General features: G+C 38.9%; 1 pseudogene; it reads left to right on the top strand.

Annotated features, from left to right (window-relative positions):
* The first annotated feature begins 7,674 nt into the window (after positions 1 to 7,674).
* Positions 7,675 to 12,499, top strand: LOC103608609 (annotated as a pseudogene).
* The last annotated feature ends 2,660 nt before the right edge of the window (positions 12,500 to 15,159 follow it).

Below are 15,159 nucleotides of genomic sequence, written 5' to 3'. Positions count from 1 at the left end.
CCGGCAATGGATCGCAACCCTCAGTGTCGCGCCCGTACTGGACCGGGACCGGCAACGGGATCGCAACCCTCGGTGTTGCGCCCGCACCTTGCTCAGACAGTGAGCGGCCGGTCTGTACGTGGGATCCGAACCCTCGGCGGGAGCGCCGCCGCTCCCAAGCGGCGCACTGTAGCAGTGCGCCACCGGGCCGGCCCCGAAAGATTTTTTTTTTCTTTTGAAAATTAGCAATTTGAATTACTTTTTTCTTACTAATTTTTTTATTCTAGATAATTTTCACAAAAAATACTATTTATATTAATAGGCATTTTAATTTTTCAGCTTTAATTTTTAACATGGTAGCTATTGATAGGTATAACCCATATAAACAAAAACTCCTCGAGAGGTCCCCAGAATGTTTGACCGCAAATTTCCTGAGACTTAAAAGTGAGAACCACTGGGTTAAAAGAAGGGGCTCCTTCCTCTATGTTGTAGGAAAAGAAAAGCAAACACTTTCCCTTTCCCTACTCATTGTGATGCCACAATTAGGCACCACCTTGGAACACAGAAAACCACTCAATAGAATGAGAGGGATCAAAGGGACAGCTACTGAAATAGACAATCTATGGATCTACAGATCCAGCCCCAAAGTATGTTTTCTTTTTTGGCTCCCATTCTACATCTACCCCCAAGTCCAAACCAGAGTTATCTTCAGTCAATTTCTGGATCCTGAGAATTTAGGATCTCTCTCTGTGTGACTTCCCTGGAACTCTTCTCCATTCAGAGAGATTCCTGGTGCACTTCACTGATGATTCTTATATTTTCAATGCCACTGCCCAGAGGTCTCTTTACATGAGGCTATTTCTCACAGGTATAGCCTTGGTTTGGAATGTTAAATATATTTCATAGCCAGAGACATTGTTAACAGCTAGTTGGAAGATTGAGGAGGATTCTGAGGTGTTTCCTGGCTTAGCAAAGCAAATGCTGTAATTGAGTGGTGGTCTATCCTGGGTGCTAGAAGGAAGACTATTACCTCACATGCTGAGTATTTGTTGATGCTGTGAAGTCAATAGGAATCGCTATGGTCATACAGGTATAGAGCAAGACAATAAATGTCTAGTTTATATAAAAATTACACAGAAATGTCATTACTATGATGAATAATAACAGGTATCAGCAATATCTCCCTCATAAGCAAACAGTCTGCTTAAAATATAAGCATAGACTTTGTGACTCAAACAAACAAAGGCATAAGAATATAAGAATTGCCTCGAAGGTTTGCAATAACACAGCTTGTATATCTATATATCTGAAGACCCTTTTAACTTTTACATGACTTAGGACAGATGCCAACTACCTTTGATTCTGGCACTGCTGGGAGCTTGGCCAGACCTTTCTTTATCCATTTTTTTTTTTCATCATGATGAAATACACATAGCATAAGGATTGCCATTTTAAGCACTTTTAAACATACAGTTGTATGGAACTGATGACATTCAAAATGCTGTGTGACTTCTACCTCTATTTCCAAAACTCTTTCATCATTCTAAACATAGACTCTGTATCCATTAAGCAATAACTTCTCATTATTCCTTTCTGCTCCATTTCTGGTAACCTTTCATCTATTTTTGTCTCTGAATTTTTTTTCCTTTTTAATTTATTTTTTTCTTAATGGACCTGTGGTAATAGCAACTTGAGTTTGGAACTTGATTATTCATTATAGTATTTCAGCACTGAAAACTGGACAATCTCTCTGCAACAATTTCTACCTGTAATTAGAAGATAATATGTGCAAAGTAGGGAAAAAAACTCTATAAATCTTCTTTTTTCCCTTTTAACTTGCTTTTTAAATTTTTTAAAAATATTTTTATTTTTATTATTACAAATCGTGATTTCTCTTTATGCCATTGCTTTTTTAAAAATAAATAAGTAAATTAAATTTATCCCATCTCTCAGTCTTATTGAGGTATAAAAGATGAATATGAGGGTTCTTCAAAAAGTTCATGAAAAAAAATAATTAAAAGATAATACAAATCTTTCCAAGAACTTCTTGAAGTACCCTCCTGTGTTCTGGGGATCTAATGAACAACATGGTGATTACAGTTCACAATTGTATATTTGAAATTTGTTGAGAGGATATCCTAAACATTCTTAACCACACACACACAAGATAACTATGTGAGGTGATGGATGGGTTAATTAGCTGATTTGTGGTGATCATTTCACAATGTACACATGTATCAATACCTCATGTATACAGTAAATATATTCCATTTTTATTTGTGAATCTTCTCCTGAAAAGCAGTTTCTCACAATCATTCTCTCTCTAAGGAATTGAAGAGCCTTTTCATTTTTATTTATTTTGAACTCATGTGAGGATCTTAGTTACTAAGACCTTTCCATGCACTCTTATTTCAACTTAATACTGTTCTCTAAGGTGCATGCAGTGATCTTAAATTTACAAATGAGATAAATGAAGTCTTAGAGTTTAAGTATTAAGTAACTTCCTTTCATGGCCCTTTCTTTCTACATTCTAAATTTAAAACAAGCATGATGAAAGGACCCACTTTTCTTTTCCTTCCTCATATGTCTTCCTCTCCTTCCGTTAAGACATTTTCTTGTCATTCCTTTCTTCTTCAGTATTCCATTTGCAATGGCTCTGGCTAGAAATGGTGTCCTTTCAGCTCTTTCCTTCTGACGTCCCTCTAGGTCTTCTCTGTCATTCGTCCCCTTCCTTTGCTGCTAAATGTAGACCCTCCTGAGCCTCTCCTCAGGCTCGGGTGCCAGCCCTGGCTGCAGCGCTCCTGTGCATGACATTTTTCTAGCTGCCAGACCCTGCTCACTTCATGTTCACGGTCTCCACTCCCCAAATTGTCCTCAGTCATGGTATCAGGCCCTCTTTTTCTTTTAATGAAGTCCCCACTTACACTCTGGTTTCCTGGACTAGGACCTCACTTTCTTTGCTGTGAATCCTGCTTCTCTCTCACAGACTCCCCCACCCCGTGGATCAGGGGCTGTCCCAGGCCTTCCTCTCTGGCCCTGCCCCTTGACATTTATAAGGACCGTGATTTGAATCTTTGCAGTTACCTACTTCCTTATTCCCTGTCACTTGGCTCTGATCTTTTTATCAAATAAATCAGGACACTTATTTATTTAGGACTATTATATAATTTGTTATCCAGATGAGACACTTTTGAAAGAGGAAGTCATTATGAAAATCATATTGGAATGACTCTGGATTTACCCTGCACAGAACCTGGATTTTGCACATGATCCCGTTGGTTGGCATGTGACCTGACCTTATATATATGATTAACATGGCAATGCTGTAGTTTCCTCTTCCATAAAATTGGATTGATAGTACTACCTAGATCTTGAGTTATTATGAGGATGAAATGAGTTATAGATATAAAAGTATTTCAAACAGTAGCTTGTACACAGCAATTTAATGCACTTAAGCTACAATTAGCATTATTATATCTATGATATGGGGCAAAGTAATTAACCTCTCTAAGCTTGTAAGAATTGAATGTGATCAGGAATGTAAGGTACGTAGCCTTGTTGCTGGTACCTTACGTAAAATTAGTGCCTAAGTGACCACCTTTCCTCCTCCAGAAGCTACTCTTACTGTTTGGCTTTATCTCTTCTTACTGTGTAACTAACTCTGTTCTACCTCCATTCCACAACCCCTTCCTGCTGATCTATTCTTATTTTCTGCTTGTATTTCTTCTTCCAACGATGTATTAAGCAAAATCTAAAAGTCAGAAGACAGCTACTCCTAAGAACTGTTTCCTAATCATCACTAAGCCTTGGGGAAGCATGATGCACTAGAGAGGCCTCAAATGGAGATGTGATTAGCACACCCCCCAGTCAGCCAAGAGAACGTTTCACTGACTCCACTAAAGCATTGTGTAAGGCAAAGGTACGCTAAGCCCGAGGAAGAAGAAGCTGCTAAGCTGCTGTTTTCCAGAAAAAAACACTGAGTGTCTCCTTGGCAGCAAGATAGACTTGAAGGAAAGAAGTCTGCCAAAGTCTGGAGCCTCCAAGGTAAACTCTATAGATTCTCTCTCCATACAAATTCCCTTTTCTTTTCTGTCTGTCAAGAGTGCCTCCCAGTGGGCCACTGGGGATGTCTACATTTGCTGTTTGGTTTCTCTGTAGAGATTTGAAATGTGTAGCTATGAGAGTGGCTTCCTCTTACAATGCGATTGTTACCCTGGTGCCATGATAAAAAAAATGTTAGACATAATATTGTAGCTATTGCTTTGGAAAAATGTGGGCATGGATACATGTCCCCCCCCACCCCACCATCCACCCCTTAGATATATTAGATCCAAGTGGCTGCACCCGAGTTTGGCTGTCAGCTCTGATAATGAGGGATAATTTGGGCATACCTGAGGTATGGGATTTAATGAGTACATTCCAGCATAAACTCTAAGGGACAGTATATTGTAATGCTAACTAGAGCCAAATTACCAAATTCTGATCCCTAACTTCTCAAATTGCTGGCTGTGTAGCCCTAGGCAAGTTCCTCAGCTTCCTCACCTGTAAAATGGAAAGGATCATAACAGTGGCATCCATTTATATAGATGTTGTGAGAACTAAATTAGCTACCATGGGTAAAGTACTTAGAACAACACCTGTCACGTACTAGCTAGGTGATCTTAATTGGTAGGTTCCTAGGAAATCTACATTTCTTTAATTTTTTTAAGCTAAATTGATATTTTATTGAACATAATTTGTTTTATCTGATGGCTAACAATTCCCCCGGTTGTTTTTAAAAAAATAAAATTGAATAATGTGGTTAGAATAGATTTTTTTTTCCCCTCCACAACTGCTCTGGAGTTTCTCAATATGAATAGCTCCAGTGCTTACAGGTATATTTTCCATTATCCTCCATAAATTATGTCTACATTGGGCTGGACAAAAAGTGTATTTACTAAACATGTATTAGTTGAGTGTCCATCATATGACAGACACTAAGCTGGGTTCTGGAGTTATAGTGATGAGAAGACAGTGAGATAACAGAGAATATCCAGGCAATTGAAGCTCAGATTGATTAAATGGTATGAGAAGTGAAGTCAGGGGAAATCTGAGAGTAACTAAAAGGGGTGCACCATCCAGACTTGGCCAGGACTAATAAAATCATCCTGAAAGTATGATGTCAGGCCAGGGCTCAGAGACCCTTCAAACCCATCATACAGACTGTCACAGAACCCCCATCCCCACCCCCACCCCAGGTTGTGAGCTAGGCAATTGGGAAAAAGATCCTGGGAGCCGCTGGGAGAGTTGACAAGTCAATTATAATGTGAGCTCAGTCCTCAGCTTCCTCAGCAGTAGCAGCAGCAGTTTATAGCAACCTGCAGCAGTTCCAGCAGTAGCAGTGGTGGCCTCCCAGGGCATTGCAGGGGCCCTGGCAGCAACAGCCTCCAGCAGCAGTAGCAGCCTCCCTGAGGCACCCCCGGGAGTGTCTCAGGGGCAGGAGCCCTGTGGGTCAGAGCTGCTTGTCCTTTATACTTAAGTCTGTTAAGTCATGACACCTGGGTGTGAATCAGACAGCCCAGGAACACCTGGGTGCTCACACGCATCTACATCAAACAATAGCCAACGAACACCTGGGCACACATGCAGTTATATTTACATCAAATGCTTGGCAAGATTCCAAACATCCAAGGGATTCTGACCATTGACTTTCACTTTCCCTACATATGACATGTGGGCTGAGATTTGGTCTGGAAGAAGAGCAGACACTATCTATGTGAAGGTTGAGGGAAAGTGTGTTTCAGGAATAGGAAGGATTGAAGACGTTTGAGGGCTTGGCACTTCCGAACACGGAAAGAAACAAAACAAGGCTGGGCTGACTTTTGAGATAAGGAGTGGCATAGGATGAAGCTGGAGATGAGGCAAGTAACTACCTGATCATGAAGCAGCAGCATTTCCCGCATTACATATATCCTAGATTGTTAGCTATTTCATCTAAAATATATACAAATTTCTCAACAGATAAATTTTAATCCTGGGCTTTGCAAGGTGATGTACAACATAGATAGGAGATGGATTTGAAGAAGGTTATTCTGCTTTGGGCTATTCTTCTTATACTTCTGGTGCATAATTACATTAGGCATCATTAACGGAGAATCTGTTGTAAGCTTTATTGATCTCTCACCCTTGGATACTGTGCACACTGTTGAACATAGGAAGTAAGGGCTCCTCACCATTTCATATGTATCAGTGTTTAAATGGATGGAGAATTTACCTTAATGCTAGCATGAAAATCAGTATTGGTAGGAAACTTATAAAAAATTTGTGATAAATTTTCATCAGTATTAGTAGAGAAGTTTTTAATGAACTTTTCTAGCAATTCTTGGTGTGATGAAATTAGACTGTTTTCTTCTTCTCACCTTCTTTTAAATTAGTGTCTTAGTGATTTGTTGCCACACTTGAGTAAGTATGACACATGCCCCCTATAATAGAGAATTAGAAAGGTAAACACCCTGAAAGGGAGAGGCATGTGTTTATTTTGAGAAAAAATAGTTATTAGAAAAATAGATCTGCTGTGTAATTTCTTATAAAAATTAGGATCCTATACTAAATAGTTTTGTCCGAATTCAGCAGCCTTTAGTGGGTTTATGAGTAATCTCATACCATCTATCTCATCAGTTATCAAAGCATACAAGCATTTTGCAGTCATTTTGTCTTCGATGACACTATGCATTAGGAAGTTGTATTGATCAACATTCAGAAATATAAGCATTCTGTCTGTGGTTAAGTGATACGTATTTTTTAGCTGTTATGATTGAAGTGGTTGTTTGGTGATCCTTATATATAAAACTATACATCCTTTTTGGCACAAGGCAGAGTATAAGTTAAAAGTCAACATTTATGAACTGTTTACAGGTTAAGAATGTCATACATTATCCAAGTCGACCCTTACAATGTTAATAGGAAATTAAAATGATTCTTATTTTACAGATGTAAAAGTTCCTACTGCTCAGTCATGCAACTATAAAGTGGCCAAGTCGATTTAAATCTGGCTCTTCCATAGTGCTTAAAATCTTTTTATTAGGCTATATTGCAACTCAGAAACACATCTTCTATATAGTGCTAGATAATGTAATACTTTTTAAAATTTTGTAACTTAAAGTAGGATATCTTTAGTAGAATGTGAAATCACTTATGAGCTGTATGAGTTTGTATAGTAATATTACAACATACACTTGTTGGGAGGATTACATATATTAATACATTCACAGCAACTGCACAGTGCCTGGCACTTAGTAGTAAATACTAAATAAATGATACTTGTTATTATTACTGGACTGTGACTAAAGCCATCTTCCTCACATAAGAGACCACTGCTCAGAGAACATATGTCTTGTTTCCCACAGTTGGTTTAAAAAGAGGCAGGGACCATATATCAGTGCATGTAAAAGTGAGAAAGAAGTTGTTCTTTACCATTGCAAAGTTGAGTGAAGTACCCAGGGCTGCTACAATGATCTGAGGATGTCTACTACTCCAAGGAAAATGGAATTGAACATTGTACTAACTCTATTATTCTGCCCTCATGCCCCATTCGTGGAGAGTTATTTTAATGTATAGACAGAATTGGGTGCTTCTATTGTACTCAAAAACATTACTAGCTAGTGGTAAAAGGAAGAACATCAAGCCTTTGGGATTTTTTTCCCCACGACAACCCAAATGGCTACCCAAGAAGTTGATAATGCAGAGCTTGGGACAGCTTCAGCAAGTGATACCCCAGGCAGCCAGGCAGAGCCAGAAGGGGCTAATAATTCTGTTTACCAACCCATTGATGGATCACAGTTTATCAGAAAGAACTACAAGCCCTTGAGGTAAGTCAGCCTTAGTTAAAAAAGATTTAAGAGGGAAGAAAATAAATATTATGTGAAAAACCTTTTTTACGGCCATAAGGAAGAATTTCTGAGCTATTCATTACTGAGTCGATGATGAACAGACAGAGAAAGACTGGGACGTATTGTAGACCTGGGCAATAGAAATGCACACGCATTCTTTCATGGTAAAAATCATCCTATCAGACCTTGAGTAATGGATTTGAAGTCCCTTCATTCTTCCTTTGTGCCTTCTGTCCATGTCAGGAGGTTGAGCTCTATGAAACTCATATTCCATATGTGAAATAAAAAAGAATGGATTGAGGAAAAGGCTGTTTGGAATACAGCTTGACATCTGCCATCTTTGTCCTATTATGGCCCCAAAGAATGCTGGGAAGATGTTCTGACCAGATCTGTCTCGTCAGCCACATCTCCTTTACTCTCCTGCCACTTATGAGAGGAGTTTGTGAGAATGAATAGAAGTGGGGGAGAGATGAAGATGAAGTGTTGCCCCTGGAACTGGTGCACACAGTGTGGGACAAAAATGTTCTAGGACAAGCTTTTGCCCAGTAAATTTAGGCTTGATATTTTAACCATTTCAAACACTGACATTTCCTTTCTGAGGAAAGTCAAAATGGTCTCTTCTCAGTGTACACTTCAGTATTCGATCATTATACCTTTTTCTTTTAATACAGGCCATCCAGATTCTGACTGGAGCAATGATTCTGGCTACGGGTGTTTTTCTGGGTTCCTCGCAATACCAGTTCCATTTCATCAGCCACTTCCGTTTCTTTACCTTCTATGTGGGCTATCTGCTATGGGGCGCTGTGTTTGTGGGCGCAGTGTTTATATTCCCCTGGCCATAGGTCATTTCTATCATACCACTGCTAGGAATGTGTTTCATCACTAAAGTATTGCTTGCAGGTTATTTGAAGGTTGCATGCTGTGGTTTTGATTTGTGATTTTGGACACCAGCGGTAAGGAAAAAAATACCCTTTTTTTTCTGATTAAAAGAAATCACATTTTCTGAGCACAAGTCCCACGAATTTACTTAATATCTGTATATTAAATTTATGAACACTAAGAAAATTCAATACAAAATGGGTATTGGTGAATTGCCTTGTGGTGCACCTGGGAGTCCTTGCTTTGGAGACAAATGGCCAACAGGTACATGAAAGAATGCTCAGCATCACTAATCATCAGGGAAATGCACTGAGATATCATCTCACCCCAGTTAGACTGGCTATAATGAAAAAGACAGAGAATAAGAAATGCTGGTGAGGGTGTGGAGAGAAGGGAACCCTCCTGCACTGTTGATGGGACTGGAAATTAGTGCAGCCACTATGGAAAACAGTATGGAGGTTTCTCAAACAACTACAGATAGATCTTCCATATGATCCAGCAATCCCTCTGCTGGGTGTATACCCAAAGGAATGGAAATCATCATGTCAAAGGGACACCTGCACTCCCGTGTTCATCAAAGCTCTATTTATAATAGCCAAGACATGGAACCAACCTAAAGGTCTATCCATGGATGACTGGATAAGGAAAATGTGGTATATATACACCATGGAATACTACTCTGCCATAAAAAGGAATGAAATGCTCCCATGCACAGCAACATGGATGAGCCTGTAGAAACTTATGTTGACTGAAATAAGTAAAGCACAGATGGATAAATACTGCATGTTCTTACTCATATGTGGGAGCTAAGAGAGAAAGAAGGAAGGAAAGACCACAGTGGTGTGTTGGACTTGCAGAGGGAGAGAACTTACCTAGAGATACAAAGTGGAGTGGGGGAAAAGGGGATGGGAGGGAGGTCAGGGATAATTGAGGGGATAATTGGGTGGGGAACACAAGGTATAATCACAATTTGTGGTTATGGGCAGGTTGCCTTTATGGATCTAGCCATCATGTCTTAGGCACAAGTGGTGGCAATTTGCTTTGTACCCCATGAATATTCATAACCATTAAAAATATTGCTTGCTGATTATTGACTGAAAATCAAGAGTCGTTTCCCCTATGTGGGTCAAAATATAGTCAGAAAAAATAGGATTTGAGGCTAGGTGATCTTTAAATTTATTAATTCAGCCTTTTCATTTGATTATCACTTACCTGATGGTTAATGTTTTAAAGTGGCTAATAGGAACTATATGTTAGTCAGGTATTATTATTATTATTATTATTTGCTTATTTATTGTGGTACTAGACCTTTGAGAATTTACACATGTTTAGTCCTAAACTGAATGTTGAAAACAAAGATGCTGCCATAAAATATGATAGGAATGTTTCGTTGAAAATAATAAATAGAGGGCCGGCCCGGTGGCGCACTGCTATAGTGCGCTGCTTGGGAGCGTGGTGGCGCTCCTGCCGAGGGTTCGGATCCCACATACAGACCGGTTCCCGCTCACTGGCTGAGCGAGGCGCGGGAGCAACACCGAGGGTTGTGATCCCGTTGCTGGTCCTGGTCCTGTACGGGGGCGACACTGAGGGTTGCGATCCGTTGCCAGACACGGAAAAAGACAAAAAGGAAAAAAAAAAAAAGAAAATAATAAATAGAACATGTTATTAGCAAGTGAAGAAAAAATTTATAACGAGTCTTGGACTCTAATTTATTCATATTTTTATTTTTTCAAATCACCAACCTTCAGGTTTCCTTTAAAAGGGAATTGCTTCAAATTCAGCTAAAATTTTCTGACCAAGATCTGATCTCATATTCTGACAAAAGATTGTATGCTGTTTCTGGGTACAGTCTAAAGTATGTAATTTGTATTAAATAATTCTGAAATTTTTAGATAGTATCGTCATTTTGAGGGAATAGTTGAACTGAATTTTTCTAGAAAACCTAGGGTACACATTTGCTCTGCATAAAGAATCCTGATTACCTGAATAAAAAATGTTCATATTGTAGAAAAGAGAATAATGAAGCATTTCAATTGTTTGGTCAGGAAAGAGTTTTCTTTTCTCAGAAAGTGAAATCAATTTTAAAGAAGAGCCATGGTGAAGGAGGCTGAATTTTGCTCTCTTTGGTAATTTCACCACTAAGATTCAAATCTGACCATTGGATTCCCATTGCCAGAAGCATCTCTCTTACTAATCCTTATTAACTGTGTGACTTCAGAAAACACGTTTGAGCTCTTGTCCTTCAGTTTCTGCACCAGTATGGTAGAAATGCTATGAGGACCTCCTCTTTGGGTCTCTGAAATTAAATGGAAAAATATAAAAACCCTAGATATTGTTAATAATTTCAGTCCTTTCTGTATGCTGGGTAAATATCTAAGCCCTATGTATATTTTATTTCTCTTTATCCCCACAAAGCTATAAGGTAAGCAATATTAACATGAGGATATGCACATTTCCATTGTACAGAAGAAGAAACTGAGGCAGAGAGGAGCTTAGTGATTTGTTCAAGGTTACAGAATGAATGCAAGTTGTAGCTGGGATCAGGAGACTGAGTGTATGCCTCACACAAAGCTATAGTGATTCAGGAGGTACCTGTGATAACCTCTTTGTTATTTGAAACAAAACTCAAAGCCCATTCCTTCATGTTCAGGAAGAATTCAATGATTGAATTTTATGTAGCAAGCCTGTGCTCTTTATGATTTTGGCAGCTTTTCCTTTTTTCTTTTGGAGTGGCCTGGTAATGAGTTAAAAGATTTATGAAAAAAGAAGGATGAAAGCTTTGCGAAAATCATAAATATAGAGGAAATTCAACTGATCAAAATTAGAGTCATAGAAATAACAGCATATCAAAGTAATGATTTAAAAGTTAGAGGAGATATATAAAACTGAGACTTGTAAAAGGTCTTTTAGAACACCTCGTTCAATAAATCACACTCATCTGAAGCCTGAGTAAGAATATGAGAAGGAGATTATATATATATATATGCACACATATGTAAGTGTTATATTTAATATAAACATAAGCATAAATATAACCATATTAAATTAACTATATGTATTTGTACTTTAATAAAATTTCCTAAACATTGCAACCTGTTAATAAAATGTTCTAAATATTGCAACCTATAAAAAATTTAACTATATGTATATAATATATGTTTTTAAAGTATCCACATTCACATAAATGTGTAAAAATGAAAAGATGATACATTTACTCAAGATTTAAACTAATTAAAAATTTAAGTCGTGGACATAAAACAAAATGAAAAGATGATACATTTACTCAAGATTTAAACTAATTAAAAATTTAAGTCGTGGGCCGAGCCCGTGGCGCACTCGGGAGAGTGCGGTGCTGGGAGTGCAGCTGCGCTCCCGCCGCAGGTTCGGATCCTATATAGGGATGACCTGTGTGCTCACTGGCTGAACACGGTGCGGCCGGTCTCAAAAAGGACCAAAAAAAAAAAAAAAAATTAAGTCGTATAAAATAATGAGCAACATCAAATATAATTTTGTGTTCCAGGATGTGAATTTAAAAAAAGAGGTTTGTATGATTGTTGCTACATTGTTGCTAATCAAGAATGGTCCAAGAGGAAAATGGGTGAGACTTGATACATCTTTATTTGCTTTATTTCTGTTTTTTCAGTTTATTAGTACAGGATCTTGTTTGTGCAGCAGGGAGAAAACCCACAAGAATGCTGGTAAATGGCAGTTCTTCCTCTTTTTCTATGACCATAGGAGTAGAAATAAATTATTCATTAAAACTACGAATTTAACTGAGATGCTGAATTTCATTTAATGCACATGAAAATTTCTTTTCTTAAAGCATTCAGATTTTTGGATAATGGCTAATCTAACAGGTGTGAGGTGATATCTCACTGTGGCTTTGATTTGCATTTTCCTGATGATTAGTGATGTTGAGCATCTTTTTATGTACCCATTGGTCCTGTGCATGTCTTCTTTTGAGAAATGTCTATTTGCCCATTTTTAAAAATTGGACTACTGTTTTTGTTCCTCCATTTGTTTTTACTATTGAGTAGTAGGAGGTTCTTATATACTTTGGATGTTAATCCCTTATCAAATAGATAGTTTGTAAATATTCTTTTCCATTTTGTAGGTTGTCTCTTCACTCTCTTGAGTGTTTCCCTTGCTGTAAAGAAGTTATCTAGTTTGATGTGGTCTTCCTTGTCTATTTTTTTTTTTCCCCTTTTTGTCTTTTTTCATGTCCGGCAACGGATTGCAACCCTCAGTGTTGCGCCCGTACCGGACCGGGACCGGCAACGGGATTGCAGCCCTCGGTGTTGCTCCCGCCCCTCACTCAGCCAGTGAGCGGGACCTGGTCTGTACGTGGGATCCCAACCCTCGGCAGGAGCGCCGCAGCACTCCCAAGCAGTGCACTGTAGCAGTGCGCCACCGGGCCGGCCCTTCCTTGTCTATTTTTGCTTTTGTCGCCTTTGCTTTTGGTGTCATATCCAAGAAAGAATTGTCAATCCCAATGCCATGAAACTCTTCCTCATCGTTTTTTTTCTATGAGTTTTACAGTTTCAGGTCTTACATTTAAGTTTTTAATCCTTTTTGAGCTGGATTTTGTGTATGGTATAAGATAAGAATCCAACTTTATTATTTTACATGTGGATATCCACTTTTCCCAACAGCCTTTGTGAAAGAGACTTCCTTTCCTCATTGTGTATTCTTGGCAACCTTGTCCAAGATCAGTTAACCATATATGCATTGGTGTATGTCTGGACTATTCTGTTCCATTGGTCTATATGCTTGTCCTTATACAAGTATTGTACTTTTGTAACTACTGCAGCTTTGTAATGTATTGTAAAATTATCAAGTATGACACCTCCAGCTTTGTTCTTTCTCAAGATTATTTTGGCTACTAGGGGTCCTTTGTGGTTCCATATAAATTTTAGTATTTTTTTAAATATCTGTAAAAATTTCGTTGGGATTTCAATAGGAATTCTGTTGCATCTCTACATTGCTTTGGCCAATATGGACGTTTTAACAGTATTAAATCTTCCAATTCATGAACATGGGATGTCTTCTCAATTATCTGTTTCTTATTTAATTTTTCATCTATGTTTTATAGTTTTCAGGATATAAGTTGTTTATTTCTAAGTATTTTATTCTTCTAGATGCTATTTTAAATGGAATTGTTTTTAAAATTTCCTTTTCAAACAGTTCATTGTTGGTGTATGGAAACACCACTGATTTTTGTGCGTTGATTTTGTATCCTGAAACTTTATGAAATTTACTAATTAATTCTAACAGTTTGTGTGTGTGTGTGTGTGTGTGTGTGTGGTCTTTATGGTTCTTCACATATATTATTATGCCATCTGCAAAGAGAGATAAATTTACTTCTTCTTTTCCAATTTGAATACCTTTTATTTAATATTTTTCTGTTTCTTTATTATCCTCATTATGTTGGCGTTTGCACACTGGACAAAACAGCCACCTCTCTTGGTCTTCATAGACTGGTCTCAGATAGGAGAAGCCCCTTACCAATCAGCCAGGCCAGAAATTTTGAGACTCTCAAGTCCATTTGCTGGCTCAGACTGCTGTCTTTGTGGCTCCCAGGTGTCTAGAGTATGTCAGGACCCATCAGTGCTCTAAGACAGTTAAGGCAGAAACCAGTGCCTTTTGCAGCCCCCAGAAAAATCAGACTGTTGGACATGCAGTCCCTTTATGCTGAGCTGAGGGTTAGAGCTGTGGCATGTGTTAGCTTCTATTTCAAACCGCAGTTTTCGTGCTCAGAGGCCCGGTGTGTCTAGAGTTTGCCAGATCCCGTCTGCATTCTGAAACAGGCAAGACAGAAGTAAGTGCCTCAGCAGCCCCCAGAAAATTTAGAACATTGGACTTATGGCTCAGTCTTTTCACTCCCTCACCAGGGAGAAGCTAGGAGCTACAAGAAAATGGAATAAAGGAAGCTGAGTAAAAAATGTTTTCTGGGGGCCGGCCCGGTGGCGCACTGCTATAGTGCGCCTCTTGGGAGCACGGTGGCGCTCCCGCCGTGGGTTCGGATCCCACATACAGACCGGTTCCCGCTCACTGGCTGAGCGAGGTGCGGGCACAACACCGAGGGTTGCGATCCCGTTGCCGGTCTGGTCCGGTACGGGCGCGACACTGAGGGTTGCGATCCGTTGCCGGACACGAAAAAAGACAAAAAAAAGGAAAAAAAAAATGTTTTCTGGTTCAAACGCTATACCTATCTAGAATTCAATTAAATACACGGGTGTAAAAAAGAAATGTTCAGAGCAGCAAAGTCTCAGAAACTCTCTGTCCCTGATTCCTTCCTTAGGATGTACTGGAAAATATGTTCTACCCACACACCACAGTACACTAAGAGAGTGAAAAGTGAGGGATCAAGAGAATAGGGAGTATGATATAAGACAGGGCAATAGGAATTTCTGGAATGATAGCTGTGTGGGAT

Source organism: Galeopterus variegatus, unplaced genomic scaffold, assembly GCF_000696425.1.
Source record: "Galeopterus variegatus unplaced genomic scaffold, G_variegatus-3.0.2 Scaffold8631, whole genome shotgun sequence".
NCBI classification, from domain to species: domain Eukaryota; kingdom Metazoa; phylum Chordata; class Mammalia; order Dermoptera; family Cynocephalidae; genus Galeopterus; species Galeopterus variegatus.
Note: the sequence above shows the minus strand (reverse complement) of the source record. Positions and strands in the feature narration are given on the sequence as shown.